Here is a 16946-nt window from a genome sequence, read left to right on the forward strand (position 1 = left end):
ATCTGCTACTTTCACGTTTTCTTTATGTAGGCTGGCAGTGTCTGGACAAGGGGCTCAATAAAAAAGTCTACGAACTTAGACAATGGAGACCATGGGGAGTATGTCTGTGCCACAGTCGGATGGCCTGGAGGATTGGTGAGTGATTTATGTACTTAACTTCAAGGACTCCTGACATCATGAGGCTTTACACTAACATACCCCATGAAGGTAGTGTGGAGGCCTTAAGTTTTTATTCACAAAACCATGACGGCACTTCTAATCGACTTCTCATTGACTTAGCCAAATTTGTTATGAAATACAGCTACTTCAGTTTTGAAAATAATTTCTATTTGCAGGTTTCAGGCACTACTATGGTCATTCAGTCAAGACCAGACGTTTGTCTAAGACCCTAAAATGGTAAAGATTGATGGATGACTTCTTCTATATTTATGATGGAAATCCTGATGAATTAGCAGACTTTGTCATTCTATTAAACAGTTTTGACAGTAACTTACAGTTTACATCAAGCTATAGTACTGAAAAAGTAAGTTTCCTAGACATGTGGGTTATTAAAAGCAATGGCTCTACACTACAACACTCGGTGATAAAAACACCTTGTCAGTAGGTTTTTACCTTACCCCCCTGAAAAAGGGTCTACCCATCAGTCAGTTTTTCCGATTGAGAGGGATTTGTCACTCCAAGGTGGACTTCATAGAGAAGGCTGTGGTTATGAAAAATAAATTTGCACAGCGGGGATACCCATCACAGTAGACTGACCAAGCGTTCAAGTTGGCTCTAAAAAAGACGCCCTCGGACTTACTTAAAAAGAGTCAAAAAACAAAAGAACTTTTTTGTTTCATGCATCACTGAAAACTCTGTCAAAACACTGGGACAGACCCAGAACTTTCTCATCTATTTTGCAGATCCATCCCATTTGTAAACAAAAGGGGGGATCGAACGAGAGAGAGATCGCTTGGTCCGCGCCAATTTTGACTACAAGACAAGCTCGTCATTGTTTTATGTAGGATTCGTTGACCTGGTTGCAACCTAACCAGGTCATTTCAATTTAAAGCTCCATCGGATTGGAATAATCTTCCTCTGTTACCTCTTTCCATTGTTTCAGGACTCATCTATATTCACATCTCAAAACAAATTGCTTGTAATTTGATGCAATATAACTTGTTTTGTGCTGCTGTTATAATTGGTTTATTATCCAGGTCTTGGTTGATTTACTTATCTATTTTTCTATCTATCCTTTAACAACATAAAAACTAATTATTTCTCCCATCCCCACACAGGTAAAACGTTTCCCATCAGCTGCGTCATGTGTCCACACACGTGATCTACCTGATACGCTGTCCATGCGGGCTTGCATATGTTAGGAAAACTACCAGAAAACTCAAACAGTGCATCAGTGAGCACAAAAGCACTGTACGCAGAAACAATATGGACTATCCCATAATAGTACATTTCATTTGACGCTCACCATGGCATCTCATTACGTTTGTGTGGTACTGAATAGGTCACTCTACCACCTAGGGGTGGTGACCATGACAAACTACTAAAACAGCGGGAGGCATACTAGATTTAAATTCTTCAAATGTTGGCTCCAAAAGGACTGAATGACGAATGACTTCTCAGTATCTACCTGTGATCCTGTATATACTAAACATTCCCTAAGAAAATCTGGAAGATCTGGATGAAGGTCTAGTTGCTGAAACGTTGCAGCATTAATCATTATTTTTGCAACTTAGACAGTGTGCAGGAGTTTTTCTCTCCTACAGTAAGCACCTGTTTGGAAAGAGATGTGCGAAGTATTCCTTTGTTCTGTTACTCATCTGACACTTTATGCAGAAGTTTTTAGTAAGGTTTCAGCAAAAATGCATGTGTTTGGTGAGTACTGAGCACACGACTGGATAATGAGACTTGGATTATACAATACAAGTTGTCTGAGAGTTTGTTGCTAAACGCGGCCCCCATTTATTTGAATTCATTAAGAATTTTCTCAGTTTTTGGATTCTCATGGAGGCATGCAAGAAAAACAAAGTTTCCTTCACCAGTTCAAAGTAGCACAGAGTGAGTAACTGATACACAAATGCTCATTTTGTGGGTGAAGTATTCCTTTAATTTTTTTTCTCAGCCAGCTTCTTACTATAAGTGATGGAGTGCATGAACTTGCTATTTTCTGCAAAAGTTGGAACAAGTTTGGCATGTCAAATCTGAACTGCAGTTGACCCAGACAGAAATTACTAATGCAATTATAACTTTTTTTTTTATCAAGCTCCAGTTAAGGAGTCACAGATGATGAGTGCCCAGAGAAGGGCAGCTATTACGGGGATACAAAGATAGCCAATCCTGCTTGTGTCTGGATGACAGAAAACTCCTCACCTCCAAAACACAACATGACCCGAATATGACCTCTGTGACCCTAAACAGCTTGGCATCGCTTTGTCACTGAGATGTCTCCACAAGTCCGTCCACGTGTGATCCGACCAACTAAACCGACTCATGAGTCAGCAACCTAATCACTCGGCCACAGCGTCCAGCTCCGGTCAAACCAGTCGGGTAACAGAGGAAGCTGGCCGGCTTATTAAGTAACAACTGCGTGACTGGTCACTCAGCCTGCTGGACAGCCAGTCAGTGACTCAAGATGGACAGATAGACAGCCAGTCAGCCAGATTTACATCCAGCCAATCACTCTGTCAACAGAGCAGACAGTCAGTCAGTCTGTCACCGAGTCAAATGATGCACAAACAGTCAGCAAACCACTCAGCTGTTCACTCACTGTCAGATTTGTCACAACACAACCCTTCTGAGTGACACAGCAAGAAAGCAATTTTTGCCGGCGCCAAACACGTCAACACACGGCTCAGAAGAATGGATCAAATTTGTCAACGAGTTCGAATGGAAGGAGGGAGGAAGAGGAGAAAACCCAGCCGCATGAAAGACACAAATCACCATCTCAGCTTGACATGAAACAAACAAAAGAGGACGGGGCATAATGTAGGAGTCAGGACACACGTGAGCACGTCAGAACTGGGCAAGCGAGCAATTAAAAATGCATATACACGAGTGAACAGACGCGCGCACACAGGAAGTGACACATAAAGAAGGCCACACATGCACACACACACGTCAGCGTAAAGAATAAGATGTGATGGGTGAACAAAAGCGCCATCATATTCACATCAGAAAGGAGATTATATGCTTCATACAAATGTATTTTAGGATGACAGGTGGACACACACATGTAGTCTAAAAGCACAAATGCACAGACATGCAGGCTTATTCAAAAGCATGCTTTTTAAAAACACACAAGTAAACAAGCTATGACAGGAATTCAAAAGACATAATGGCATCCAAACTCCCAGGGTGGAAGCCCAATTATTTACCCCGTACAAAATGCTCATTGCAGGCTGTTAACTCACACAAACACAGCTCAAACCTGTCAACGTCTCCCTGGATGATTTTATGCTCTCTTGGCAGTTTTCAAAGTTGGAGAAACGGAAGAGACGTTGCCTCGTGAGACTCGCAGACAAAACACTGTCGATTTTCAACCATATCCAAACAGAACCCAGAGCTGCTGCCGTGGTTGCTTCATCTTCTACCATTTCACACACTGTCTGCCAAGAAATGTCTGCTGCACGTCTGTCTCCTACGTCTCCTGTTGCCTGTTCACTCATAAAATCTTGTCTTTATTGAAAAGTGTTTAAATTCAAACCATTGGAGTTTTTGGGGGTTGATACAAGTGTAAATATCCTGAAGCAAAAACAGCAACCACAGATCAGTGTATGATAACAGCAGACAGGACAACTTGGAAGTACATCTTAAACCATATATCTCTCAAAAAATAGTTCCTGACTTTGCCTCATGAGGCCTCCTGTGACTGTTCATCAAAACAGGCTGTTTGTCATGGCTGCCAGTGTCCTACCCACTCTTATCTTCCAGCACCACTAACCAAAGCCATTTTCATGTCATTCCACACCCCTCCAGCAGCCGTCACTGGAGAGCTTTCCAGCTTCAGACTTCACCTGATCAACCACCTGATCCCACAGCTGTTGCCCATTTCCCCTTTAGCTCCATCAGGTTGCACTGCAAACAAAGATTAGCCACAGGATAACATAGAGCCCTCAGAGATGTCTCCTCACCTGGTAAGATCATAATTTGCTAAGAATGCATTAAATCTGCATGTGCTGGATGGCCTGGAGATGGAGTCGTCCATGTTTGTTGTGTGATTTCTGCTCAAGTTGATCTCAGTACAAGTTGTCTGGTCTTTGAAAACCTTTTTGGAAACCGTAACAGAAGAACCAAAGAGCATCTAGAGGGAACGGCTGTAAAGGAGGTGTACTGATTACTTCAGTTTGTATACCATGTGGACTGTTTTACCAAACCAAAATAGTTTTTGGATGTGTGATTTTACGGCCTTTGATAGAATTCTGAAATCTGGATTTTTCCTCTTACCTGTAGTGCTATTTATTAATCTATATTATTATTATGTGAATTATGGGAGTGTTGGAGATATCAGCCATAGAGATGTCTGCCTTCTCTCCAATATAATGGAACTAGATGGCACTCAGCTTGTGGTGCTCAAAGCCCCAAAGAAATACATTGACAAAACTCATCAGCAATGTCTCTTTCCAGAAATCATGACCCAGTTACTCAAGATAATCCACAGAGCTTGTTGTGAACACTTTCATGTAGGAACTATTTTCTCTCCACTGAACTACACCTGCCAACTGTATCATCACGCAAAAGGTTGTGTGCATCTACTCATGGATGAGAGGCTCATGCTCATGACAGTGTGAGGGGTAAACAACCGGGATGTAATATTAGCTAGCTCAGTGATGCTAGGTGAGCTAGCAGTAGACGCAAACATCCTTCTGCACAGTCCACATATCTTTTGGTTATCTGGCTTGACTAACCCAAACACTGGCTGTCTTGATAACTGGTACTACAAAGCTGGTTAGCAACCAGTTTGGTCAACTCTGGGTTTTGCTATCCAGCCATGAGCGTGTTCATGTGAAAGACGCCAGGATTAATTACAAAAGACATCATCAGAACCATGAATGAAGTAGGCTACTTCATGTCATATGAGATGACACAGTGGAGAGGTCTGAGACCGTAAAATGCCAATGACGTGAGATGCAAACGATACTTTATCTTCTAATGGAAAATGTAGAAATATTGTAAAAACTATCCAAAAATTCACCATTGACTGAGTCTTAATTTACGTGTAGGTATCACAAGGCTATATGTGACATTAGTATATTATTTATTTATTTAGTATATTAGTATTAGAGTATTTTATGCTATGTAGTTGGAAGATGATGGAACTACTCTGAATATGTCACATAAAATACTTTAAAGAAATGCTAGACTGGTCCTGTTATTGGAGTAAAGGGTGGAAAAGTGGTTTATGACTGATGAGGTCTGTATGACTCATCAGTGATCACTGAGACCTAAAATAAGCTTTGCATAAGTTAAATTACGGCTAAAATCATGTGTTAAGTGTTGTAAACAATCTTTCTGTTTACATGTTGGCTCTGGATCCTTTTTTCTTCAGTGATCTGATTGGTCAGAGGTCGGGGTGCTGACAGGCTATGATCCAATACTCTGAAGTTAACCAGCTCCGGAGCAGGTAAGCTGATCAGCACAAGTTGCCATGGTGATTTATCCTGATGAAAAGAGTATCAGCTTCGTAGTAATGAAAACCCAGAGTTAACCCCGAAGTTACCTCGCTAACTTCAAATTCTGCTTCGTAGTGCAGGCCTCAGGTCATGATTTTTGGAAAGATTCATTAATGTTGAGTTTTTCAAATGCATTTTTTTGGCACTTTGAGCACCACAAGCAGAGTGCCATCTAGTTCCATTATAGTGGAGAGAAGGCAGACATCTCTACAGCTGATATCTCCAACACTCTGCAACTCACACCAAAACAATGTAGATTGATAAATAGCACTACAGGTAAGAGGAAAATTATGTATTTTTGATTTTGGGGTCAACTGTCCCTTTAAGGTAAGGCAGTTAAAATGTGACAAGTGACTTTGGAGCATATAAGCAAATAAAAATTACTTGACTTGATATAAATTTCCATGTAGTAAAGCAAACAAAGGCACAAGCAGATCAGTGACAATAGACTTAACTCGTAGAAACCTGTCCTTTTAATTTCTGAATCTGGATTTGGGTGTTTACTGGTGTTGGTGTGTTTGTTACGAGGACACTTTAACACTTTCCGATAAAACAGATGAGATTACAAAGTTTAGATCCGACTGTCTCCTCTCTGCTCCTGCTCCCGTTTGTTTTTCTTCTCCCTTTGTCTTTGTTCCTCTGCGTTCTTATCTTCCCTTTCCCCCCTTTTCTTTTCATCTTTTTTTTTACCAGTTTCTGTGGGCTTTCTCCAACTTTCTCTCATTATCTCCTTCTATCTCTCTCGATCTATCCCCCTTCTCTTTGGCTGCAGTCCTGTTTGGCCCATTCTCTCTCTCTCTTAGATCACTGATCTCTCTGTGCTGAAGGCTGAGGAAATCAGCATCCGGCGAGGCTGCCTCCTTCCACAGCTTGACATCGATTTAAAAAAAGAAAAAATGAAACAAAAAAACCCATGCTGGCCTGCTCTGACCAAAACACAAGTAATTTCTGGTTGAACTAGAATCACAGCTGGAGGACGCAGGAACTTAAACTTTTTGGAATACTTTAAGGATGTATTGCAAAAGACAAAACCAATTATTTATGTTTACAGTACATTTGGGAAAGTAGGGCCTGAATCTAATGGAAGTAATTTATGGAGAATTCCAGTTAACTTGTGGCCCTGAGTGTGAGAGAGATATTCAGATGGATATATGGATTTGTCTGTTGCTATGCAGCTGTGGAGGAGGGAGCCACTTGTGTGTTTAGTATTATAGTGGACTGACAGGAGGCAGTGGAGTGATGAATGAGTGGTCAACATGCTTCTGGCACACACCCACACACGACTGTTCTATTACATGTCTGTACCGAACATGCAAACACTTCTAGATGTGAATATGTGAAACGGTTGTGCCCACATTTTCGTATGTTTGCATTATACCTAGTCAAATCTAGAATGTAAGAAGTACTGAAGAACATTTGTTCATTAGCTGGTTCCAGTCTGTCTTGTTTAATCTACAACACATTACTTCTCATCTGCAAAAATATTCCTAAGGTTGAAGCACTGTACATGCAATAATGAGAGACAGATAGAGAGACAAGGAGAGGCAGAATAAGACAGAGATAGACAATAGATGCATGAAATAGATTAGTTTGGCAACCTTTACTATCAAAAGAGCCACCTCTGCTTTTTGTAGATGATATGTTTCTGTTGGGTTCATCACACTGTGACCTCCAGCATGCACTGGGGTTATTTGCAGCCAAGTGTGAAGCGGTCAGGATGAGAGACAGCACCTCCAAGTCAGAGGCCATGGTTCTCTGGGGGAAAACAGTGGATTGCCCCCTTCGGGTTGGGAAAGAGTTACTGCCCCAAGTGAGGGAGTTCAGTTATCTCAGGGTCTTGTTAAAGAGTGAGGGTGGAATGGAGCGTGAGGTGCATAAGCAGTTTGGCCAGAAGGGAGACTGGAGCCTGAAGGCGAAGCTTTCGATTTACTGATCCATCTACAGCCCAACCCTCACCTATGGTCATGAGCTCTGGGTAGTGACCAAAAGACTGAGGTCGCAGATACAAGCAGCTGAAATGAGTTTCTTCAGAAGGGTGTCTGGGCTCAGCCTTAGAGATAGGGTAAGGGGCCCGGACATCCGGAGGGAGCTCGGAGTAGAGTCGCTACCCCAGGGGTCAGTTGAGGTGGTTCGGGTATCTGATCAGGATGCCCCCTGGGCACCTCCCATTAGAGGTGTTATGGGCATGTCCTCATCATAGGAGGCTCTGGGCAGACCCAGAACACACTGGAGGGATTACATATCTCATCTGGCCTGGGAACGCCTTGGGGTCCCCCAGGAGGAGCTGGAAAGTGTTGCTGGGGAGAGGGACGTCTGGGGTGCTTTGCTCAACCTGCTGCTCATGTGACCCAACTTTGGATAAGGCATTGGAGATGGATGGATGGATGGATGGATGGATGGATGGATGGATATGGAGATGCAAAACACATTAACACATTACTAATAGGTCAAAATGAGCATATGATTTACGACAAGGTGGCTACTTTGTGGAGGACACAGACAGCTGTGGTCACATGGATGCCCACACAGTTCTGTTCATAGTACAACTGAGGGTCTGCATCAGCCCCCGTGAGTAAACTGGAGGGCTGGGAGGTGAGCTTAACATCCTCCTACTGCTAACATTGGGTGAACTGGAAACTAAGCAGAAACTGGTGGGTCCTGAGTGAATGTCTGTTGAATATCAAACTTAAAACTAACTTCACCGTGGTGCAGCAGCAGGCTTGATCGGCTGGCTCCTCGGTGTCCATGACTGAATGGTTCCTACCTATATTGACAGATACCCATGACAGAACAGTGGCCCCTACCGGACAAATTGGCACCCCACATACATTTTACAACAGGGATGGCTCCTATAGAAGCACTGTGGTGCTATAGAGCAACCCCAGCCTACAAACCATATTACAGACATAAGGCAACATGCTTGTGTGGTACAGACTATAGACTCTACATAAAGATGGATGACTCATCTTTCATGACTCACCCTGTCATCTTGCTCTGGTGACATCATTCAGAGCCATAGTCTGCACAGTAGCGACCTCTGTGGTATGAAGTTTCCTGCCCATATACCCGTCCGACGAAATTTATTGGAAGAATGAACACTTGAACACACATCAGCCTGATAAAGACTACCTTAAATGACAGACATGTTCCATCAATTAACATGGAGAGATCAGGCTTTATGACCTATACTGCAGCCAGCCACCAGAGGGCGATGGAGATGTTTTGGCTTCATTTTTGGGGCACTGTCAGGTTGTCCATCATTATTTAAGGTTTACAAGTTAAGTTAATTCATATGTTTTTTTTACAGTGTTCACAATTATTATTCACATATTTACACTTGAAAATATTCGCAGCAGCTTTGTTGAAAAACAGTTGAATAATTTGCTGGATCTGCCTCAGTTATTCTCACACACATTTACCTCAGTCTAAGTTCTTCTAGCTTCTCATTGGTTAGTTAAGAGACATGTGACCCATAACAAGGAAGTGTAACCAGGAAAGGTGGTTGTTGTGAAGCTGTGGAGACTAGTAAAGTGCTGCTTAAGAGAATATCTGCCTCCACCCTGCTGTGTACTCATGTTATAATTTCATACAGTCCATGATACAGACGCCAGCAAAAATCACATCATCATTTTGATATTTTCTTAATGAAAATGAAATGCAAAAAATCCCATTCCCACCTGAAATCAAACTCCTATCGTCATATCACTCAAAATAATATCAGGGTTTTTTTTGTTTGTTTTTTCTTTTTCTCCGGGAACCATGGGTAATATGGTTTCCATGCCAACTCACCCACTATTCATTCAGAACATTTCCCAGTTCATGTCAAGGATTCTTTCAAAAAATAAATGATGTAAAAGCTTCTATTAAATTCATGGGACCTTGGAAATCCGTACAGCTCTGCTCCAAATACCTTTTCAGTTGTGATGTTTTTTTAAGTTTGACCCTTGGAGCTTAATTTCATAATTTTTGCGATTCTTTTTATGTTTTCTGAGCCTTGCCAAATCTGTAGTGAACCTCCAAGAAACCCTGAGGACTCTTTGCAACATGTTAATACTTGTTGCTGAATTGTTAAGAACCTCTAATTTTCATGAATTCTCTCCACTAGTTTTCACTTTCTTGCAACCAAATTTTGATTCTGTGTAGTATTAATATAGTTGTGTCACAAAATGTTTTTAATGATATTTTGACTGTGTGCTTTCTCAAGAAGTCCTTTTTAATTTCCTTGAAACTTGTTTTTTTATGGAAACATGTCAGTATCAATTGCAGATATATGAAAAATTTAAAGATGTCATGTTTATGTACTTTGTTAATCCTCCCTCCAACCAGCTAATACACGCACACTCACATAATAATCAGAATAAATGAATGTGCTTCAGCTGCAGGTAACCTTCACTCCTCTGTGAAACATCTGTTACTGCATTGCAGAGGCTGCTGGAAAGCTGAGAGAAAAATAATGTTTTTGTCTCTCTGCACTAAGAGAAGTTATTTTGTCGAAATAAATAGTGTAGAAACAGAGGCGCAGAGCTGGGGAGCCTTGACAGACAGATAATGTCGGGGTCAGATTCCGAGGCTGGGAAATATAAAGAGTAAACTGTAAAAAAGATGCGGGGGGGGGGGGTACATGAGGAAAGTCAGCGTGAGATGGACAAGAAAAAAAACGAGAGTAGGAGGTAGCAAGTGAAAGGAAGACAGAGCGAGAGGGAAGTCAGTCTTCCATTATGAGACACTGTGAACATATAGGTTTATAATGGAGCAGAGGTCAGGTTTGCAGGTCTGAACATCAAAAGAGCATCTTCAAAAGAGAGGAGAGGGAAGAGAGCAGGAGGGATGGCGGCGTGACGAGCATTCATGGCCACAGAACGTTTACGTGTGTTTCATATGTTGCAGAGGTCAGGCTTGAGGGTCAGAAACTAAAACAGATAGAACAGAGCAAATGTCTGAAGTGGATCAGAGGTCAGGTTTAGGTGCCAAGCCAAAGAAAGAGCAACGTGGAGGCAGAAATGAAATGAGGGACAAAGGGGGGAGAGACGAGGGGAGGGCGTAAAGTAAATTTAGTGTAAACTGTTACTGTGTTGGCACAAGGTGAAAAATGGAAGGCTTTTGTTGAAACTAGAACTGGGTGATATGGACAAAATGAAATACCACAATATTTTTGACCAAATACCTAGACACTGATATTGTAGGGTTGACGACTGGTGCTTTCACAAAATATTTACACAATGACATTTTTGATAGATCATTTAGTAATGTGGATATAATAACCAAGTGGATAATTTAACAGGTAGAACAGTAGAACAGCCTGGTAAGTTCAGAAAATTACATCACTTTACCGTAATGCTATGGGGTGCCGTTTGTAAAGTGGCTCACACTGAACACAGCAACATTTTGCCACATTTAGCTTCAAACAAGAATGGAGCGTGATATTTACAGCAATATTTGAAATATGTTAAATATAATGTCACATTTAAATCTAAATATTAAATGTTAACATTTAGATTTAACATTAAACATTAAACATTTAGATTTAGATTTAACATTAAACATTAAACATTTAGATTTAGATTTAACATTTAGATTTGGATTTAACATTTAGGGTCAACATTTAATATTTAGATTTAACTGACATTATATTTAATATATTTCAAATATTGCTGTTAATGTCATAAAAAGTGACTTTAAAAAAATTCACACCACTTTTTTTAAATGTTTGAAGCTAAATGTGGCAAAATGTTGCTGTTAATGTCAGTAGAGTTCTCCATTTCAACCCGAGCCCGAGCCGACCCGAATAAGCCCGATGGGTCGGGTCAGTTTGGGCCAACTAATTAAGTTAATTGGGGCGGGCTGAGTCGGGCTCGGAAAGCGGAGAGAGAGAGAGAGAGAAAAAAAAACTGTGTCTGTCAGAGAAGCGCACTGTGTGAGGGTGCGACAGCAGCACTAACACACAATGCTGCTGTCCATGGTTCTCACTTCTGAGCAGCCTGTGAGGAAGAAAATATGCATGTCTTAAGATTATTCCAAATCCATTCATTAGGCCTATTCAATGTTATGTTGTTGATATTTGAAGGTTATAGTTACCGTTTTTAATAAAGTGTTCGAGTTGAAGTTGAAGTATCGTCTGCTGTGTGTGTGTGTGTAAGGGGGATGATAATAGGGCTATAATAATTAAGCAAGAAGAAAATGCGAATTATAAAAATAAAGAATGCTGAATTCCGTTCTGACGAAAAAAATAATAATACTAAAACAAGATATGCTGCTGTGAAGTGTGAGCGAAGTTCAGTCAGTCAGTCAGCGTTCAGATGCAGGAAAAGTGTTGAGAGCGGCTGCGGCTCATTAAATGCAGCGGCGCAGCGCTACATGATGCGCAATGGTTGTTCTCCCCCACGCTGACGTTGAAGCCTGTCTGTCTGGTAATATTATTTTGGGACATGAATGATTGGTTGACTTTAAGTGAGTAAAGATACTATATTTGAGCCAGGGAAGCCAGACTGCTGAGGTGCACAGGGGGAGCATCATTTTCCCCCCTTCCATTTAAAAAAAAACAAACTCGGGTTCAGTTGGGCTCGGACCCAGTGATGTACGTGATGTCATCAAATATACACCCTGTCAAAAAATACACCCTACTGTTTTTTTATGGACAACCCCACACTGGCGGTGGCAAGACACTTGATGGTGCTTCTGGATGCGCTGCCCTGTGGCACTTAACGCCACTGTCCTATTTACAGCCTTGCCGCCTCCAGAATTAAGTGATTACCCCCCCACTCGCTCTCTGCTTGTACTCACCAGCTCCCGTAGCAGCTCTTTTTCTTTGCTCCTATGGCAGCTCGCCTCCTCTCCTCATCACTGATGCATAAAGAGAACTCTGTAGCTGTTGTTGTCTCGTGTGTGACAAAGAATGGATGAGAAGAAGAGACTCTTTGTTGGATCGAGAAATATCCCGAGCTAAATATCCCAGATTCCCATCATTGTAACGACCATGGCCAAAAAGATAATGCTTGGGGAGTCAAAGCTTTGGAGATTGGCTCTTCAAATGAGAAAATAACTTTTATTAGGGGCTGTCCGCGCATGATTGGAAGGTAGAGCACAGATGGAGGAAGTTCAGATCTTTTGTGGGGGGGGGGGGGGGGGGGGAGAGGATACACAGCAGGACAACAACTTAAGGGGACAGAAGTTGCAGTAGGGTGGGTGGGAGGGGTTGTGGATTGGTTCCAACAGCCATTGACTTTCACTTCCTGTGTGATTGAAAAGCCAAACCCTGTTCTTTTTCATAAACCCAACCTTTTCTGTGTGTTGGCTAAACGTAACCTTGTGCGTTTGTTGGTGAAGGAATAAAACCTCATGTCTCCGTGTTGTACCTACGTAATGCATTTATTTTGAAAGCGACTGTATGCAAACTTTGCATTTCCTGTGAAAACCTAAGTGTATTTTGAAAACAGACAATGCATGTAACGGGCTGAAGCTGATATGGCGTCCCAGGATGTCAACAACTGATGCACCCAGGGTACCTTTCATGCCATATCTAGACATGGAAAGTCCATGACCAAACATCGATATGTAACAAGGTCAGAGTGAGAATGTGTTGGGTATGGATTTGTTAGCAGAACCTCCTCTGTTGCTACTCACTCCTGATACACCTCTGCAATGTTCACAGTAGAAGTAGCCAGACTGAACACCCGTGGTAATGTCAATCTGAGCCTTCCATTTAACAGTTCAAGGACACACTGTCTGGTCCCCATTACAGATTTGGGGATTATTTTGCCCAATAATAAGTAGTGACTGACTAATCCATCCCGTCATTTTAAGTCGACATAAAGGGAGCAGTCAGCTTACAGTTTTCCAAAACAGAAATGTTAAGATTAGCGGCACTGAACTTTTCTACCCTTGTTCATATTTGCCGTTCCCGTTTTTTTGTCACTGTTGTCTTGGCTTTGGCATTGAAAGATGACGTCTGTGCAAACAGCCATCAGTGGCTGACATTGACGTGATTAAATTAGCTAGCTAATACAGTAAAAACTAGGGCTGTGCTGATGGACGATCCATCACTGATGGTAGTCAGTCATCAACCACCCCGACCTCTGTCTGTTTGTTTGTAAGTCTGTCCCTCTGTCATTCCACACCAACACCAAGGTGTGAGTTTGCAGTGGTACTACAGGCATTCATTGCCTGCTTCTTGAAACCTTACAATTCTGATTTACCTACCAGGTGAATTGTAGGCTGCCAGATGGGGAAGTGGTACCTTTTTCAGTGAAGTTTGTCGCCACCATCGTAAGGATTCACCAGGTCACTGATCAATTTCTGCTCACATCCGCTGGGCTCACTGCCTTTTTGGTGAATAAATATTATGGGTTCCAACTGACACATCCCAAGTAAGTTATTAATAACTTATGGAAACACTGCATGCGATCGTTCACCTTCTCTATGTCATTGATGGATGATGTCATCATCCATCGGGATATTTGGCAATGGACAATTTGGTAGACATCGCCCAACTCAAGTAAAAACTATTCTTTAAGATACTGGCTTACACTTAACTGGTAAATTAACAATATACCTCTTAAGGAAAAGACATTCTGACAGTGTGATTGGACACTAGGGTCTCTGCCACCTCTGCTGGAATTTGAGTGCAGAAATGCATGTGAGGTTACAGACTTCTGCTTCGCACATGTGCCAAAGTTGACATGATAACACACACCTCTGCCTTGTAAAATGACAGTTATTAGGACAACACACACAGATACGGGAGACTTGGAGAAGTTTAAAATAACAAGGCAGAGAGAAAGAGGGGAGTAACAGAGTAAGCGATTTTCTCCTCACACCAAAATAAGGTCAAATTGGGCCGTTTTGAACAAGTCCTTGTCTGACAATCGAATGTCAACGAAATGAATAGAAGTGCTTGGGGCACTAGAACGAAAGAGAGAAAGTTGGGGGGACTGCGAAAAACAAAAGGAAGGCAGGGAAATACTGAAAGAAAGAAGGTGAAGGGGAAACAACACGAGGAATACAAAGGGGGGAAAAAATATCCAACTCCGAAACACCAAACGGGGACGCAGGTGAGGATACAGACATGAAACAGGAGGTGAATTAGAGCGAGGAACAAGATGATAGCGACGAGACATTGAGAAAACGTGTGAGTGGCTCGTCACATCTGGCGCTGAAATGGTTTTCCAAAAGGTCAGATTCGTGTTAGAGCATTAGGGATAAGTGGGGTAGCGCTAGTTCAGGTCCTCGCTGCCTTTGGGGGCTTTAGAGGTATTAGTCATCCAACATTTAACCCTCGCCGCCACAGAGACAAAGGAACAATGTCCCTGAAATGAGCATGTGACTTTTATCGCACATTACCATTTGTCATCCTTTACAAAGGCTCCACAATAGATGAGAGGAGTTGCCAGCGGTGTGACTGACTCAAATCCTCCTGAGAGTACGGGGCTTGCATGGGAGTTTGATGTATGCAAATTGGGCCTAAGTAGTCATCACGCTGAATGCTCATCCCCTCTCTGTCTCTCCGTAGCTCTGCCTCTTACCTGAAAAAGGAGGAGTCGTTATTGAAATGACACGCGGCGCTCTTTGTGTATGGCATTTGCGTCCTTTCTGGTAATGGCTCATCAAGAAGATATCACAAGTGTTGGTGCTGATATCATTGGCTGGATTAAACACATTTTGTGTGTGTGTGTGTGTGTGTGTGTGCGTGTGTGTGTATGTGTGTGTACGGCAGCTGCATGATAATTAAGCACAAGTGATCATCATGTGGAGTGCAGCCTCTTATTCATCCAGTTTACCTGTCCGTCTTTGTGCTGTTAAGCTTGTTAGAGGCGTCTCACACACACACACACACACACACACACTGTACAAATCATCGACAATATTATATTATGCATTTTGATTTGCTCTGCTCGTTCCCTGCACCTGAGTGTACGCCCATGCACACAAACAATTTCCCTGAGTAATCGGCTTATGGCAGCGTTTCCATTATACTGTATTTACAGGGTTTACATGAGGTGTTATAATTGCAATGGCAGACTATGACTTGTGCGTGTCACACACTTTAAAAATCAACGCCATTTGTGTCAGCGGCTCCGTGAGATGAGTGGTGTTGGGTTCAGTGTGATTGGCTGTATTAACCTCATTCGCAGCGCAGTGGTGTGCCTGCCAACGGCTATTTAATTCTAAGTGGTAATTATGCAGTGTTAAACGGATGTGCCATTTTCTACACATCAGTGGGTGTATCGGACAGCACATATTTCCATTACGGTAATTTTTCAGCATAACATTCACAGCAAAAGTTGGACATGTTGCAAAATGCAGCCATTTTTCTACTTCTCTGCCGGTTGTGGCTGCTGCACATTAAATGGTGTTTAGGCCACTTTACATTAGACTTGTTGATCTAATACAGCTGGAGGACAAATCCTGATAATGTGGGGGAGTGATGGGCGGCATATTGTCTACTGGTAATTACTGTTTATGGCTGTGCTCCTCTGTGGTGAGGCTGGAGTTTGACCACGCACAAACACTGAAGGCTGAAAAGTTCACTGTTTGTTTGTATTTGTCGTTTTCGCTTGCACTAAATTAAATGTTTGTAGAATTTATTGCAGAAAAATCCGTGAGCTTGTGCAACCCTCTGCCTGTTTGTGTGCAGCTGTGTAATTCTTTGGTTTGGAGTGTGTGATTTTGTTGGAATGTGACCTTGCTGAGACTAAAAATGTTATTTCTGATGTTCAGTCAGGCGCGTGGGTTATGTTTAGATATTTGAGCTGGATATTTGAGTTTTGCTGTCAGCATGAGGTTGCCAGGCAAACAGCAGAGATTCCAGGAAGTGACTGCACTCGGCTAACACTGGGGTCACACTGGAGGCGCAACTGCTGCGAAGTGTGCGGATTCTCCTTGGAGTGCTACCCACTACCTGTCCTCACTGATGTTAACCAGTTGTGCTGTTCAAACAGGACGTGCTGTGGCCTGAGCTCCGTGGCTTTTGGCATCGAGTCTATTTGTTTTGCGAGCGAATCTGACCCAAAAAAACACTGATAATCTTATCTTACTATATAATGACGAAAACTCTGTGTCTGTCTGTGTGTTTGTGTCTCTGTTCCACGTTTTTCTCCTCACTGACTTGGTCAATCCATGTGAAATTTGGCACAGTGGTAGAGAGTCATGGGAGGATGCGAATGAAGCAATATTATATCAATTGGCCAAAGGGGGGCGCTATAGCAACCGATTGAAATTGCAAACTTTGAATGGGCATATCTCATGCCCCGTATGTCGTAGAGACATGAAACTTTGCACAGAGAT

Source organism: Epinephelus moara, chromosome 23, assembly GCF_006386435.1.
Source record: "Epinephelus moara isolate mb chromosome 23, YSFRI_EMoa_1.0, whole genome shotgun sequence".
In the NCBI taxonomy this organism is placed as follows: domain Eukaryota; kingdom Metazoa; phylum Chordata; class Actinopteri; order Perciformes; family Serranidae; genus Epinephelus; species Epinephelus moara.